Genomic DNA, 16021 nt, shown 5'->3' with positions numbered 1-16021 from the left:
GTGCCCGCCCATGTTTTTGTTCCATAAATTATTATCAGAAATGTGGGATCTTAGCTGAATGTAGACCTTCAGAGTGAACCAGACCGGGATCTTAGGGGTGACTTTTGTATAGTAAAAATTCTGTTTTATTAAACAGGGGGATCTTAGGTGGAGACTACTGTATCAACTCTTTTTTTATGTTGGCCCAAGACTAGATGGTCAAAATTTTGGACTTTTACAATTAAATTTTTCTCAAAGATTATTACCTTTTATTTGTTTTTATTGATTTTTCTTTTTCCTAAGCTCTGAGAATATATTGATAATTTACCTTGTGATGTGATATTTTCAATCTGTGATGGATGTCTTTTTTCTGCTCTTTAATTGCGGGTGAGTGCAAGTTAGCTGCAGTGTACTTACTTTGTTGAGGTTTCATTATTTTTATCTGCATCCTGTCTTTTTGGAAGGTTATGTTAGAGGTACCAACCTTAATTGTTGATAGAGAACTTTTTTCAAGTTTGAAATTGTACAAATGAAATATATCTTAATTTTTGTCTGGGATTTTTGTAGAGTTTATTTGGTTTCATTCTCAGTCAGTGTTTGCAGGACTGCCTAAGGATCTTTTTGTGACCTCTTTGGGACACCACACCTTGGAGTATTTCTAATTTCTTGGATTAAAAAGACATGTTTATATACAGTCCATGCCGGCTTTAAGCACGGTCATCGGGAGAAAGCTTAAGCGTGCTTAAAGCCGAAGCGTGCTTAAGTGTGAAGTAGACATAATCCAGAGATTTTCATGTAGAAAATTCCCCGTGCTATTTCCCTTTGTTTGTAAGTAGACCTATAGCGGTCCCGCAAAAGTGTGCACTATTATTTAGACACCCGCCATGGTAGTTTTTGTTCGCTTGTTTGTTTTTGTTTTGTGGTCGAATGGGAAATGAAAACTTAATTTAGACAGCCAGTTACGATACAGCACACTAGGCCTACTGTAACACACTGCCTGTGCGTACCACTGCCTGCTGTGCCACCCATACCACCGGCGCCATCCCACTTTGCGCATGATACACAATCAGGATTAATGGATAGCGAGGGTCAAAGGTGAAATCGCAGCCAGCCACCCTTTCTCGTCTCCCCGACCCTCTTTTTAAAATATTTTTGATCGTGTGTAGCTTTGCCCTAGGCCTAGGCTAGATCCTATGTCCGCGCGCACGGCTGTGTGCATCTCTGTGCCTTCCTCTCCGCCCGTGTGAGTGTGTGTGTCCATCGTTTGCGTTCTTTGTGTTTCTCTTGACACACTCCACTGCTGCGTTGTAAACTGTGTTTGAACTTCGATGTGTCATCATGAAAATATTGACTGTCTTGTATATGAAGCGTGCTTGAAGCCGAAGTTACCGTGCTTATAGGCGTGTAATTTATATAGCAAAAATTCTGTAAGAGCCGTTTAGCGTGCTTGAGTCCGAAACATGCTTAAGGCCGGCGTGCTTAAAGCCGACACGGACTGTACATGTACATATGCTTCTTAAAAGACATGAATATGTGTGTAGAAATTTGCCTGAAATGTTCTTTTGTTTGTTCACTTTTGCATGTTTTCATCTATATTTTGCTTGATTCTCTCTGTTTTTCCTGAAAGATACCTAAAGATATTCTCTAAAGTTCTTGTTTTTCGCTTCGCAAGATAGACTGTCCGATTTTCCTTAGAAAAATTCTGATACTCCAGTATTTTATTAAATAGTTTAAATGTTATTAACAAAACACAACCCCCAAGATGACCGACTGGCTAACAAAAATTGGGTGCCGTAAAAGTTGAAAAAAATAAACATAGGTCACAAAGGGGTTAATATGGTTTGAGAGGAGGGGGGGAGGGGAGGAAGGGAGGACACTGGGGGGAAAAGACGACTATTTCAATATAGTAAATATAATTTTTATCAAGAATTTCTGTTCTGTTTTTCTGCTAGGATGTTGTATTCCACTCAGCCTTGGTTGGCCTTGACAGTGAGGGCCGAAGCAGCCTGTGCTGTTAATAATTGTAATTTTGTCAATGAAGGCATTCAGTCTTTAACCAAGTGTGCCATAGCAGCTGGTTTCTGCATCTCGGTAGGCTACTTAAAAAGCTCTGTACTTTGTTTGTAACATGACTATAGCGGCACCGGCTTCTGACTTTACCGGAATCCCCTCCTTTTTTTTTGTCTTTGTAAACTCAATCCCCCCCTGCCCACCAGGGCAGTGCTACTGACTGAAGTTGTCTTTAGGCCGTTCCCAAAGGGGCGATATTAACATGTTCTTATGCACAGTAGAATTGTAAATGGGCTGATTTATCAATGTCATGCTCATATTGTGCTGGAACAACATAGGGGGAACTGCTGCTTTTTCGTTCCTCACTTACTATCATCATTTTCCCTCTACTTCTTTTGTATGTTTATCACTCTCTTGTGATCTGCTATTTCCGGGATGCCTTGGTAGTCGAAGCAGATTTTGTGCTGTTGAGGCTAGAGAGGTGAGCAGAGTAAGCCTGATTCCCCGTTTGGACTCCTCTGTGGACATCCACCCCTTGGCGCTCATATGACCTTATGCTGTTGCGAGTACAGTAAAACCTTACTAAAACTAACTAAAACTAAACGGGTATAACTGGGCAAGGAAAGTCCCAAACCTGGATACAGCGGGAGAGATTGAGTAAGCTCTAGCTGGGGGGGGGGAGATTTTTTTTTTGGGGGGGGGGGGGTGTAGACGAGCTCCAAACAGGCAGTTAGCAGTGCGAAGTTGTGAGTGGCCAGTCCAGTGATGAGTGAGGTGGGGCAGGTGGCAGAGAGAGATAGTACGGAGAGACGTGTTATGTGAACCACTCCAAAAGTGATGTGCCATGGCGTTGCCTAGGAACTATTTTGTCCAAAGTGCCTCGTCAGACTACTTAAGTACACTTTAGACAAAAAAGTCTGAGGCTACGATAGGCCTAGGCTAGACCAAAAAGTAAAAAAAGATGAGAGCTTTGAATTACGATCATTGATGCTCAGGCATACGCACACATCCACTTCACCAGTTTTACAGTAGTAGGCACACATCCACTTCACCAGTGTTACAGTAGTAGGCACACATCCACTTCACCAGTGTTACAGTAGTAGGCACACATCCACTTCACCAGTTTTACAGTAGTAGGCACACATCCACTTCACCAGTTTTACAGTAGTAGGCACACATCCACTTCACCAGTGTTACAGTAGTAGGCACACATCCACTTCACCAGTGTTACAGTAGTAGGCCTACCAGTACGATAGACAGCTCAAGCAAAAAGACCAGGTAAAGACGGCTTCCAACAAAGACGAAAGGAAATGCTTCTCACTCGAATTAAAGGCCGAGATAATTAACAAAGTTGACAAGAAAAGGAAGACGAATTTTATTTTATTTATATAGAAGGGAATTTTTGTTCTAAGACCAAAAGTCCCGGTATAGCTATGTTTTACTGTACTTGTATCTACTCACGACTTTTCAGATATCTTTTTTATCTTTCATATGCCTGGTTCAACAAACTCTGTAGGAATATCTATACTTTGATTGTTATTTTTTAAAGAAATATGATGTCATATAGCTCATAACCTAATTCTTTATATAAAAATCTCTTTTTGAAATATAATCTTTAAATGCAATCGCTAACATTCCACCTCGTGTGTTTGTGTGTATGTGTGTGTGTGTGTGTGCGCCAGGATCTGGACAATTAAGATTTGTCTTATCTTATCTATAAAGAACCAGCAAACTCAAATCTAAAAAAACGTAACTCTGACATGAATATATAGAAAAAAGGCTATGAAAATTGCTGTAGCAACAGCAGCTACAATAACAGCATTGTGAACCATTGTGCGGACACATATATACACAAACACACACATTCTTACATAATAATAATAATAGATAACATTTGCATAGAGCATACACCTGTTCAACAGCAAGCTCTTTGCACTTCACTATCTATACTATTACTCAGCAGACCTGAGAGCATTTTGAAACAACCTCAACTTCCTGGGAATCATACAGTGCAAGCAGCCATTTATAGGTGCTAAAACCTTAACATACTGACAAAGTCTTCCGCTGTCTATAATAATATATATGCACATGCACACACACGCACACATAATACATAATGAATATAAATATGAGCTTTATATCATGTATTGTTTATGTGTGCCACAACGCTCAGTTTTGGGGTCAATTTTTCAGCAAATCAAGTTATTTGTATAATGTTACAGCTTTTTCAGTTTTCTTGCTTTTGGTTTATTTATTTTTTATACCATCTTTAATAGAAGTGGAGATATTTGCAATACAGGGAGGTGGGGGTTTCCCGGTAACAGAGGTAAAATTAGCAAGAAAGTGACCTCCACTTTTGGATGACTTCCAAAGCTTGAAAGTAATGAGAGTCTTTGGTAACGGAAAATTTACATTTTTTGTGCCTTCAATGTCCGTTTTTCCAGTAAAATGCACCCAGAAATGTATTTTTAAATGGGCTTAAAACTAAAAGGTGTTGATCAAAACAACAGAAATTCGATGAAAATTGCTAAATGAGGGGAAAAATGGTGGTGTCCTCCATGTCATTGTTTTGACGAGCGCCTGATTTCACCATGTTGTTTCGCATATGTGTGTATGACCATATTTTGTTCACTTTCGTCTGATTGCGGTTAAAACAAGATAAAATGAAATCGCTCTGTTTAACCATCTCAGATCTTTGCATAAGGGTCTAAAAGTTAGATGACCAACAGAATCTAAATACCCTTCATAAAGGTCATTGCAAACTGAGGTTCCAACACATTTTCTTTGATGTAGGCCTAAAGCAGGTAAAAAAAATAATAGGGGATTTACAGCACACATCAAAACATTAAAAAGTTGACTTTTTTTAATTTTCCTCAACACCACACTTTAATGTTCGCCGCCTTAAAAACATGATTCAAGAGACGGGGTGTGTAATTTTTTAAACTCGTATGGAGCACGATGAGACGTCTAGACAGCTGGGGAATGAAATCTATAAGCTTACAATGAAATGTGTGCGCAGGGTAGTACCGCTGTTTCTAAATAAGCATTTTGTAGACAAGGTTACAGTAGGTCATTTAATTTAGTGATCCTGTGTAGTAAATTAATAAATGAGCTAGAATTTTTTAGTGCGGTAGTCAGACGAAAGTGAACAAGCTATAATTGTACACATGCTGACTACAACCAACATTGTGTGTATTTATAACATTAAATACATGAGTACATATTGGCAAGTCTCCTGAGATCTTGAACTTTAGGTCACACCAGCATCAAATTTTAGATTGTAATTGAATTGATGTTTTGATTGCGTTTTTTTTAAATCTGCAGCTTGGGCTTTATGTGCCTGTCAAGCAATTTTAGAGCAGCTAATGTTCTTATTGTGTTATGATGTGCTTGCACATGTACGTACATGATGCTTGTGTGTACATGTGCATGCTTGTCTATAGGTTTTTTCATATTTACATGAAATGTGTACATGTAGCAATTTGTTGTTATCATGCAACATTTATTTGATTTATACATTGTTATATATGCTTACTACTAGTTATAGGCCTACATTGCTTGTGTTCATATCTTTTTTGTGGGTGGTTGACAGCTGGTCTGATGTGGTTTGCTTCTTTTTTCCTATCAAACATCCATCAACCTTGACTTTCCACGCCCCCCGGGGTAGTGCCACTGACTGTAGTGTCCACCATAGGCCTTTCCCGTAGAATTGTAAATGGGCTGATTCATGTCACGCTCATAACTGTGCCTGATCTACAACAGGGAACTGCTGCTTTTTCTTTCCTAATCCTTACTATTGTCATTTTTTCTCTACTTCTTTTGTATGTTTGTCACTCTCTTGTGACCTGCTATTTTTGGGGTGCCTTGATAGTGGAAGCAGACCTTGTGCTGTTGAAGCTAGAGAGGTGAGCAGAATAAGTCTGTTTCCCTGTAACTTACTGTAAGGACTTCTCTGTTGACACCCACCCTTTGGCGCTCATTTGATCTTATGCAGTTGCGAGCGCCGTAAAACCCTCTACTATAAAAATAAAAAAAAAACTTTCCACCTTTTTTTACCTTAACTTTCCACCTTTTTTTTTCTGTGTATATTATTCTCTTGATCTAGTGACACCTCTACTAATCTTTGGTACAGGTTGGTTGGCGGATGCTCTTGTGTAGTTTGCTCCTTCTTTCCTATCAAACATTGATTGCCCTCATCTCTCCATCTTCCTTTTTTTATTTGTTACTCTGTGTTGTAAGACCTCTAATCTTAAGCATTTTTATAACCTTATTGTGTTGCAAGTGCCTTAAAACTCTTACTAAAACAAAATCTTTGGTGCTTATTAAAAAGACTAAATTGTGCTGCAAGGGTTGCATTACTTTTACTAATCTTTATTATGTCCTGTTAAAATCAAGTTCAAATAAATAAACTTCATTTCACCATAGACAGCATATCTGATGTGATCGTATAGCTAGGTCTGACGTGTACATGTTGCTGATGCACATTATACTATAAAAGTATGCCTCAGACTCTCTCTCTCCCCCTCCCTCCCTCTTTCTCTCTCTCTCTCTCTCTCTCTCTCTGTCTCTCTCTCTCTCTCTTTCTCTCTCTCTCTCTCAACATGGAACTAAGAATGATTCAAGGATTCTGCATATATTTTTTTGTAGCGGTATATAAAACATGCTGCATGTTCATCCGCATCATCTGTGTCCTGCTCTATGACTACGTGCATGAAGGCTGATTATGAGAAGAAGAGAACATATGTAATTTCTCTCTTCTAATATGTATCGTGTCATGTGTGATAAGATCACCTTGCTTTCAGTTTTGTCTGGATTTTCTAATGCGCATTGGATAGTGGTCGTAATAAAATTGTATTTGAGACGAAAAGATGTCTGGCCTAATTTGGCAGATATATGGTGGTTAGGTTCGGACACCAAGAATACATCATGTATGAAATTCAGTCTGTGTTGGAAATACCTTCTAATTTGTGTACTTTTACTTATTTATTTTTTTCTTAAAATCTTACTTATACTACAACTTACATGGTTCAAGGAGATGCAATTGTTGGACGTGGGCCAGGTGTGTTGTGTTTTGGATGGTCTTGTTGTTCTTTTTGAGGGTCCCTTTGACTCTGTCAGTCCATCTTGCTCTTGACCTTCCATTGCCTTGAAGCCATCAAATCACATGTTGTAGGCCATGGAAGCTGGATGTAGAGTGGGTGGTTGGTGGGTGCTCTGGTGTGGTTTGCTCTTTCTTTCCTATTAAACATTTAATCTATCATCCTTATCTTTCTTCAACCCCCCGGGGCGGTGCCACTGACTGAAGTGTCTTTAGGCCATTCCCAAAGGAGGGACATTTCTCGTTCATGCACGGTAGAATTGTAAATGGGCCGATTCATCAATGTCATGCTCATAACTGTGCCTGATCTACAACAGGGAACTGCTGCCTTTTCTTTCCTCATCCTTACTATTGTCATTTTTCCTCTACTTCTTTTGTATGTTTGTCACACTCTTGTGACCTGCTATTTCTGGGGTGCCTCGATAGTCGAAGCAGACTTTGTGCTGTTGAAGCTAGAGAGGTGAGCAGAGTAAGTCCAATTCCCTATAAGGACTTCTCTGTTGACATCCACCCCTTGGCGCTCATATGACCTTATGCAGTTGCGAGCACTGTAAAACCTTTACTGAAACTAAAACAAAAACTAACTTATCTTTCTTCCTTCTATTTTGTATTTGTTATTCCCTTGTAACACCTCTATTCTTCAGCACTTATATGACCTTAATGTATTGCAAGTGCCGTAAAACTCTTATGAAAAAGGAAAAAAATGAAGCCAGCTGACTTGTTACTCTGAGCAAAGATGTGATTGGGGGCTCTTGTGGTCTAGAGGTATGGTGTTCACTTCTCATTCAGTAGGCTCGCAGGTTCAAAACCTGATTCCCCCCCTCCAGGACAGCGCTAGTGACTGAAGTTGTCTTTAGGCCGTTCCCAAAGGGGGATATTAACATGTTCTTATACACAGTAGAATTGTTAATGGGCTGATTATCAATGTCATGCTCATACTGTGCTGGAACAACATAGGGGGAACTGCTGCTTTTTCTTTCCTCATCCTTACTATCGTCATTTTTCATCTACTTCTTTTGTATGTTTGTCACTCTCTTGTGAACTGCCATTTCCAGGCTACCTTGATAATCGAAGCAGACTTTGTGCTGTTGAGGCTAGAGAGAGGTGAGCAGAGTAAGCCTGATTCCCCGTTGGACTTCTCCGTTGACATCCTCCCCTTGGCATTCATATAACCTTACGCAGTTGCGAAGCCGTAATACCTTACTAAATCTAGATGTGAATTCTGCCTGCGACTTCCGCAATTGTTCTTTGTAGTTTGGCTGTGATTTTTATGCAAATCAAAACATTCCCCTCAGATATTTTATACCTTTGTAGAAAATACAAATAAATGTATTAATGTGATGTTATGCGTTATAATGAATAAACAATACTTATTATATACCAATTGCTTGTATAAGAATTTTCCCTTGACAATGAATAAAATAATGGGTTTTTTTAATAGCTCCTGTGTGAACCATTACTGTGGTCTTTGCTGATTGTGCTGGTCCACGGGACACCCTCCAGCACTCTATATATTATTTGGTTGTGTAAATGATTTTATGTTTTACACCTCTATTGACATTATTCAGATTAATTTCGAGGGGCACTGCTTCAGCCCTGGCTAAGAGGGATACAGTATCCCAGCAGTTTCGAGGAGACCCTTGATAAAAAGACTTCCTCTCACAGGACTTGAATCCACATCATTTACATGGAATGATGAAGAGCCTAACCGTTACACCACGCCTACCTGCTGCAGCAAGAAAATAACAAGGGCCTTTCAAGGACAGTCATACATAACCGATCCATTCCAAGTAAGCAAAAAACAAATAAATGATAATATAACTTGCACCAGCTGGGGGAGGTTGGACTGCACCACCGGTAGACCCTCCTTCTTTTCTTTCCCTCTGTTATTTTTGTCTGTTTATCCTGCTTTTTTTTCACGCATAGAATAGCAGTATTGTGTCTCTGCTTCTTGTTTTTCTCCTTGGTCAAACATACGGAGAATATCTGTGTGCCACAGCGCAATGCCTAACCGCACAGGCATCTGTTGTGTAGCGGTTAACCGCTACACAACAGATGCCTGTGTTCTATTTGCATTTGTGTGAGTGAGAAACAACAGAAAAGAGATAAGATAAGATGATACTTTATTATCCCCGAGGGAAAATTTTTTTAGGCTGTACAGGACAGTAAAAACACGTGCAGGTATACATTAAAATTTTAATTATATTTATATATATATATATATATTATATATATATTAAAATTATATATATATATATATATATATATATAGTCAAACCTGCCCTGACGGCCACCTCTATAAGACGGTCACCTGGTACAAACGGCCACTTTCCATTTCCCCCTTGCGTTTTTTCTATATAATTTAAATGTGTAAAACGGGCACCTGTCCAACGCGGCCGCGGCCACCATATTTTAACACACAACCCCTATCACACTAAGCAATAACACCTGTCTTAGAAGGCCACCTTAGTGACTTCATTACGTTTTGTCATAAATTGTGCATTGGTCCCGGGCGTTGTGGGAGAGCCGTCATAATTCAATCACCTGTCGTTGTTGTTACAGGTAGTCCCTCCAACCGATCATGTTGCATAGGCCCCTCCCACTGTTGACCAATAGCTACCAAATTTCAGCTGCTGGTGAGGTAAGCGTGTGATCCCTCATAACCCATAAACCCCGCCAAGAACTCATACACAAATCGTAAGTGAGATGAGTGGTCACTGTTTACCCAGTCTGTAACAAAGTAACAATGGACGTCAACATGAACTTGTGACAGAAGCCTCGCTCGTTCTCCGAGTGGTGGCGACCCGTGTGTTTGTTTTAACATGGCACTCGGTCTTCCTCGTCTGATACATTTAATTTTATTGTCACCCTTGCGCAAAATCAGCAACAAAATAAAAATTACAAACAAAATACAAACCACCACCACCACCAACAACAACAACAAAAACAACAACAACGCGGCGACTTTCGATTGGGACCTCAGATGGGAATGGTTTGTTTTCTTCATCTTGATCAGTCCTGCCTAAGACGGCCACCTGTCTTATACGGCCACTTTCCTCCTTGACAATGGGTGGCCGTCTTACACAGGTTTGACTGTATATTACTCTCACTAATATTCAATATGAAAGAGAAGTAAAGCTGACAAAATGTAACATCACATCAACATCTTTCAACCTCATACGGGAATTTACTAACAAGACATTTAGAGATACATTTATATATAGACTATACTCGAAAGAGCAATACATGTACACATTGATGCTTTTCTGACAATAGCCTTATGCTAGATGGTAAAAAAAAAAAATATATATATATATATATATATATATATATATATATTTTATATGCTGCTGCGTGATCTTACAATTTGCATGGAAAGGGGATGTGATGGGTCGTTTAGGGGGTGGGGGAGGGGGTCAAACGGTCCGGTTGTCGAACGTCAGTAGAGAAACAAACATTACACAGTTATTTTTTTCCCTGACTACTGATCAATATATTACAATCATAAGCTAATCTTGACATAATATAATATATAATGAACTGCACGCTGGACGGTGGAATCAAACGTTGCCGTATGCTAGGCTCTACCCAGCAACGTAACTTGTTAGGCAAACAATACGTTAATATAGATAGCTGACACTAGAGTGTATTTGAACAAATCGGCTCCTATCACAGTTGGTGCTCGGTAGAGTTCAGTGTATTTTCCTGAAATTTTCCAGCAAATCTTTGGTATCAAAGAAATTAAAATGCCTCTCATTTGATACCAAACTACTTTGGATTGAGAAAGTCGAATACATTACACATTACAAGCTCTTGGTGCCTGTAATTATCTACACAAAAACCTCATATTTGCCATTAAAAAACCCACTCCGAATCAACGAAATTGAAGACCAAGTTCGACAATTTCGTTGAATCCGCGGTTCCACTGTAACATGGAAATGGAATGGTAGAGATATAAAAACATCATTTAAACTGTATCTAACTGTATCTGCAACACCAAGCAATTTCTGTCTCATCTTCATTAGGTAGTAGGCCTAAAGTACAAATAAAAGTGCCAAAACTAGAAAACATTTTAAATATTATTATATTGTGAGGCAGCTTGGTGAAATCAGGCACTCGTCAAAATAATCCAAGTGAAGAAACAAGTGAAGAGACTGGCCTTTTACCACAGGTTTGGTCGTTTTGATAGAATTTCTGGTTTTTTACTCAACACCTTTCATGCCCAATAAAGAACACATTTCTGAGTGCATTTTACTGGAAAAACGTTGATTAAAGGCATAGAATGTAAGTTTTCAGTTGCCACGGACTCTCCAGCTTAGGAAATAACTCAACTTTGGTGGCCATTTTCTTGTTAATTTTACCTCAGAAACCAGGCGTCCCCCACCTCCTTCAATCGCCAATATCGTGAATTGTATTCAAGTTAAATGGATATTTTTTTCATCAAAAGCAAGGCAAAAGGACAGGCTTTAAGTAAGATGATACCAATAACTCCATATGCCCCAAATTTGACGAGCGCCTGATTCCAACACGTCGTTACACACACACACACACACACACAAATATATCTATATATATAAATATATATGTATATATTCATGCTCTCAAGGAAAGCAAAGAAAGCTCTGATCTCATGGGGGCGACATGGATCCAGGATAAAAAGAGCATTCTTTACAACAAAGTAAAGAACAATCAACATGAAATATCACCCAATGCTGCGCCCCCACAAATGATCAGGCAAATGAAAAAACGGACCAGTTCTACAGCTAACTACAGACGATATTATGTAAGAGGAATACCCAGCCAGAGATATCAATATCCTTATGGGATAATGCAAAGATAGAAAAAGATAACAAAGGTTGTGTTTTCTTCTTTTGTGTTAAAGGTTTGCACTTTTCTTGGCACTTGCCTCCACCTCTCTTACTTAAAATAACCTTGGCTTTCCTGAAGTCATTACTACCATACTGTAAATGAAAAGAGACAAGCAAAATATTCATGGCAGCCGGTATTTTCACGACCTGTGGTGGAAAAAAATCTATGCGCATTTTCACGACTTGTTTTTCTTTTTGGGTCATGCCACGCATGCCAGAGGGCATAAACTAGTATTAGACTCTCTGCCCTGTGCTGGCCAAGCTTCTCTCTCTCCCTCTTCCTCTCCCTCTCCCTCTCCCTCTCTCTCTCAATAAAAACGGCGGATGCAAATCCCCATCCCTTCGAAGTGGGACGAATTTTTAAAGCGTATCGAGTTTGAGGAAGAATTTCGGAAGTACTGTGGTACAAAGTATGTTTTCAGCAAAAAATCCTCGAAACCAGTCCGCCAAGAACAACACAATCAAAGATGAGTCAAAACACTACCCAGCGGAGAGGCAGTACTTCAAGCTCAGCCCGTTCTTGATTCGTAAACATTAATATTATGGAAGCTACGACAGCACGAGCAGAGACACTGCACTAAGTCTTGATTTTATAGATTTTTGGTGGTACAGTATTATACTTTATCTGTAACATCAATTTAGAGGGTTGAATTCATATATACAGATCGATATTTTCATTCTAGGTTAGAGAGTCTACCTTACTTAGTTATGTCTAGGCCTACCCCTTACTAGAATTTAATCCCCAGAGCTCTCTCTTGCTAAGTGGCGAACGATTGTCGGTGATGGCTAGACCTAGAATCTAGGCCTACTCAAACCTATAGTGACATAGATTTAGATCTACCTACTCATTTTTTTTATCTGTTCTTGCACTTGTAAAAAAGCTATTCTTCAAGAGACGTGAAAGTAGAGCTCAGAACAATGTAACATACACAACATGGAATGGGCCTTTCTATTCAATTTGAGATCTCATCCCTCACGGCGTACAAACACCGCTCTTTTAATTGGCTCGGCGATGGAGTGACCGGGTCACGGCGGGCTGGTCACACAGAGGTTACTACTAACTCGACCTGCGTTGGTAGCCGGTGAAATGAATTTTTCAACACAATGTTTTATCGTCTTACACAAACAAAAAATATCATACGTGAACACAAGTTTGTTCTTTAGAGAAACCAGCTAAACTTCTTCATTGGTACGAAATGGAAATACCATGGCAGTTCACATTATGGAGTTAGATGTTCTTAAAATGTATGTCTATTTATAGTTAGTCAAAACAACAAACACATATTGAGTGGCCAATAACTTATAACCCTAACATTAAATATTTACAAAACTGCTAAGTATAACAGGAAAATGTGAAAATGATGCAATAATTATGCAAGTTACAGTAACGCCATTCGCGTCATGTTTTGCCCTTTTTCAAGAAGAATTTTCATGTTTTATGTACAGAAAAATTGAAATCAGAACATATTAGTATCAGTAATATGTTGCGTATTTAGAAAGAAAACAATATGCATTAGTCAAAAATAAAAACAAAAACAACCAAAAAATATAATCTCTGTAACTTTCAACTGTAGATCTATAGAGGAAAGAAAAATGTTTTTTTTTAAATTTAAAAAAGAAGACATCTGGACTGCTGATGCTGGCACATCACCAGGGGCGAAGGCTGACTTGTTTGACAGGGTAATCAAAGTGAAATGGGACCAGATAGGGCCTGGAGATATCACACTCACACAAGTCACAAGAATCTTACTGGCACTGGAGGCGGCAACTCTGAGTTGTGAATGAAAACAAATCCTGAATTCATGTTGTATGCTTGTTCAACCGCTAAAATAATCGGGAAAGTATTTCATTAAATTTTTATTCTAACTAACCTTAAATTTAACTTTAGATTTGAACACACGAACACCAAGGAAAGAAGCACAGATGTCAGCACTACAATGGCATGTTATACCAGACAGCCGAAACACTTTGGTAGAGCACGCCAATTATTAATTTTTTATTTCACATTTGGCTGTTTTTTGTCTAGCTTTTCGCAGCCAGGAGCCGCTGTCATAATCGAGGTCACGATCTGATTATAGGACGTTAAAAAGTCGAGGAAAAAAAACAAGCACTAGCAGTGTAGTAGCAGGAGTCAAAGGATTATTAGGTGTTAGTCCCCCTCACATCTGTGAGGTAGACTCGACCAGTGTAATAGTTCGCTTAGATAATCAGGGCGTCTGGGTGCTTATAACTGTGGCCCGAAAGGGGTGAACAGGGTATATGCGACAATGAAACAGTTCTGACTACTATGCACATGTTCCCTTCAAATCTATTGGTTGACTCTTCCAGCCTCACTTTAAGCTTACTTAATCAAAGCTTGTGACTGCTTATGGAGTGGCCCGATAGGGGCGAACAGGCTATTTCTGTGGCAATGAAACGGTTTTGAAGGTTAGGCATAGTCTATTGTTCATTGGTGATTATGAACGTCTTTTTACATTTAATTTATGAGGTTTACGTCTATGGGTGAATTTGACTGCGACAATGTTTCAAAATTAGGAAGGGAAGCAGTGATTATTTGATTATATAGACGCTTCGCCTCTGCACATCACTTAAACCAGGGACACCTGTCAAACATGAAACATCAGCAGACATGAGAACAACTTTTGATGGATTGAAAAATTGAACATGCTGAAGGCTCAAGGAGCAAAATCCCTCACCCATTACAATAAGGCTGGCCAGGATCTTTTAACAAGGGAAATAACCAACTTATCACTTAAAGGAGACTTATTACAGTGATTACTTCCCTTTAGTCAACCGGGGAGGAGCTAAATATTGTAAAAATATGAAAACAACAAAACAAAAAACATGAAAAACGAGGGGAATTCAAAATTATTCAAATGTTGCGGAATTACGAAAAAAAACGCGGCCGCACAATCACTAAATCCTACGGGGACAGCCACCCAAGCGATGCCGACGAACGGAGCAGGAATTCACATTTATGTTATTGTCAAGCGCACAACACATGTGCCTACTAGCGTCAACAGCTTTTTTGCGGCATGAATTGACGTGACGTAACGCACTCTCTCCTTTTGATATTTGAAATCACGGTAAAACACTGGACACAAATGTTAGCGGAATACGACTGTTCATCTTCATCCCTCACATGAATCCCATAAATCAAGAGAATATCTCCTGACATTGTCTTACATAATGTTTGACAGTTAAATTTAAAAGCCAACACACCCAACAAAGTTCATTCAGAGACTCTCTATGCCTCTGTGACCAAACCATTGCAGTTTAACAATTTTTACTTAGGAACACAATTCACTAACTGATTGCCAGTTACTGCAATGTGCTATATGATTTGATAGCTATCACGCAAACAGAAATAAACACCAATGTTTCATATTGGAATGATTTGTAATTAAATTTGAAGAGATCGCATTATTAACGGCACTTCCGATCACTTAACACTCACAATTTAAAACTGTTATTATTCCAAAACGAATAAATGAAAACTGTTGAAACTTTCACAAGATACCAAGAAGACGTAGATGAAGCGAAATTGGCGAAGAAATAGATTCTAGGGGTAGAGTGAGCATCATTTTACGGCTCATGAAATTAGGGGAAGAAACGAGTTCTGATAAGGACAAGATAGGATAGCGCGGTGCACGAGTTGACCCCGGTCAATCCCCAACCTGACGTGTGAAATTGCAGGTCACCTGCCGTTGATTTATGGCCTACCGCGGGGGGCCCGGACAAACTAAAAGATCGCTGAGATGGAATTTGGGACGCCATGCCCTAACAGTAGGCTACGCAAATCCAGGAGCATCAATCCTGACGGTACGATCACCAAGCCTATATATTCTAATTTTACCCCATTTTTTTTACGCGTTCGATTGTCAAATGCCAAAACCAGAGCACAATTTCACTTTTTTTTAAATCTTTATTTTGGTAGCCGTTATTTTCACGACCGAGCCACACAGAGGGACAATGGTTGAGTGCGCACAAATAGGCCTACAACTTACTGCCGAGGTTTAGATTCTAGATTTAGATCTACCGTCGGAAATGCAAGTGCCCTCTTTCT

This window comes from Aplysia californica, unplaced genomic scaffold (genome assembly GCF_000002075.1).
Source record: "Aplysia californica isolate F4 #8 unplaced genomic scaffold, AplCal3.0 scaffold00260, whole genome shotgun sequence".
NCBI classification, from domain to species: domain Eukaryota; kingdom Metazoa; phylum Mollusca; class Gastropoda; order Aplysiida; family Aplysiidae; genus Aplysia; species Aplysia californica.
This window is presented reverse-complemented; position numbering follows the sequence as displayed.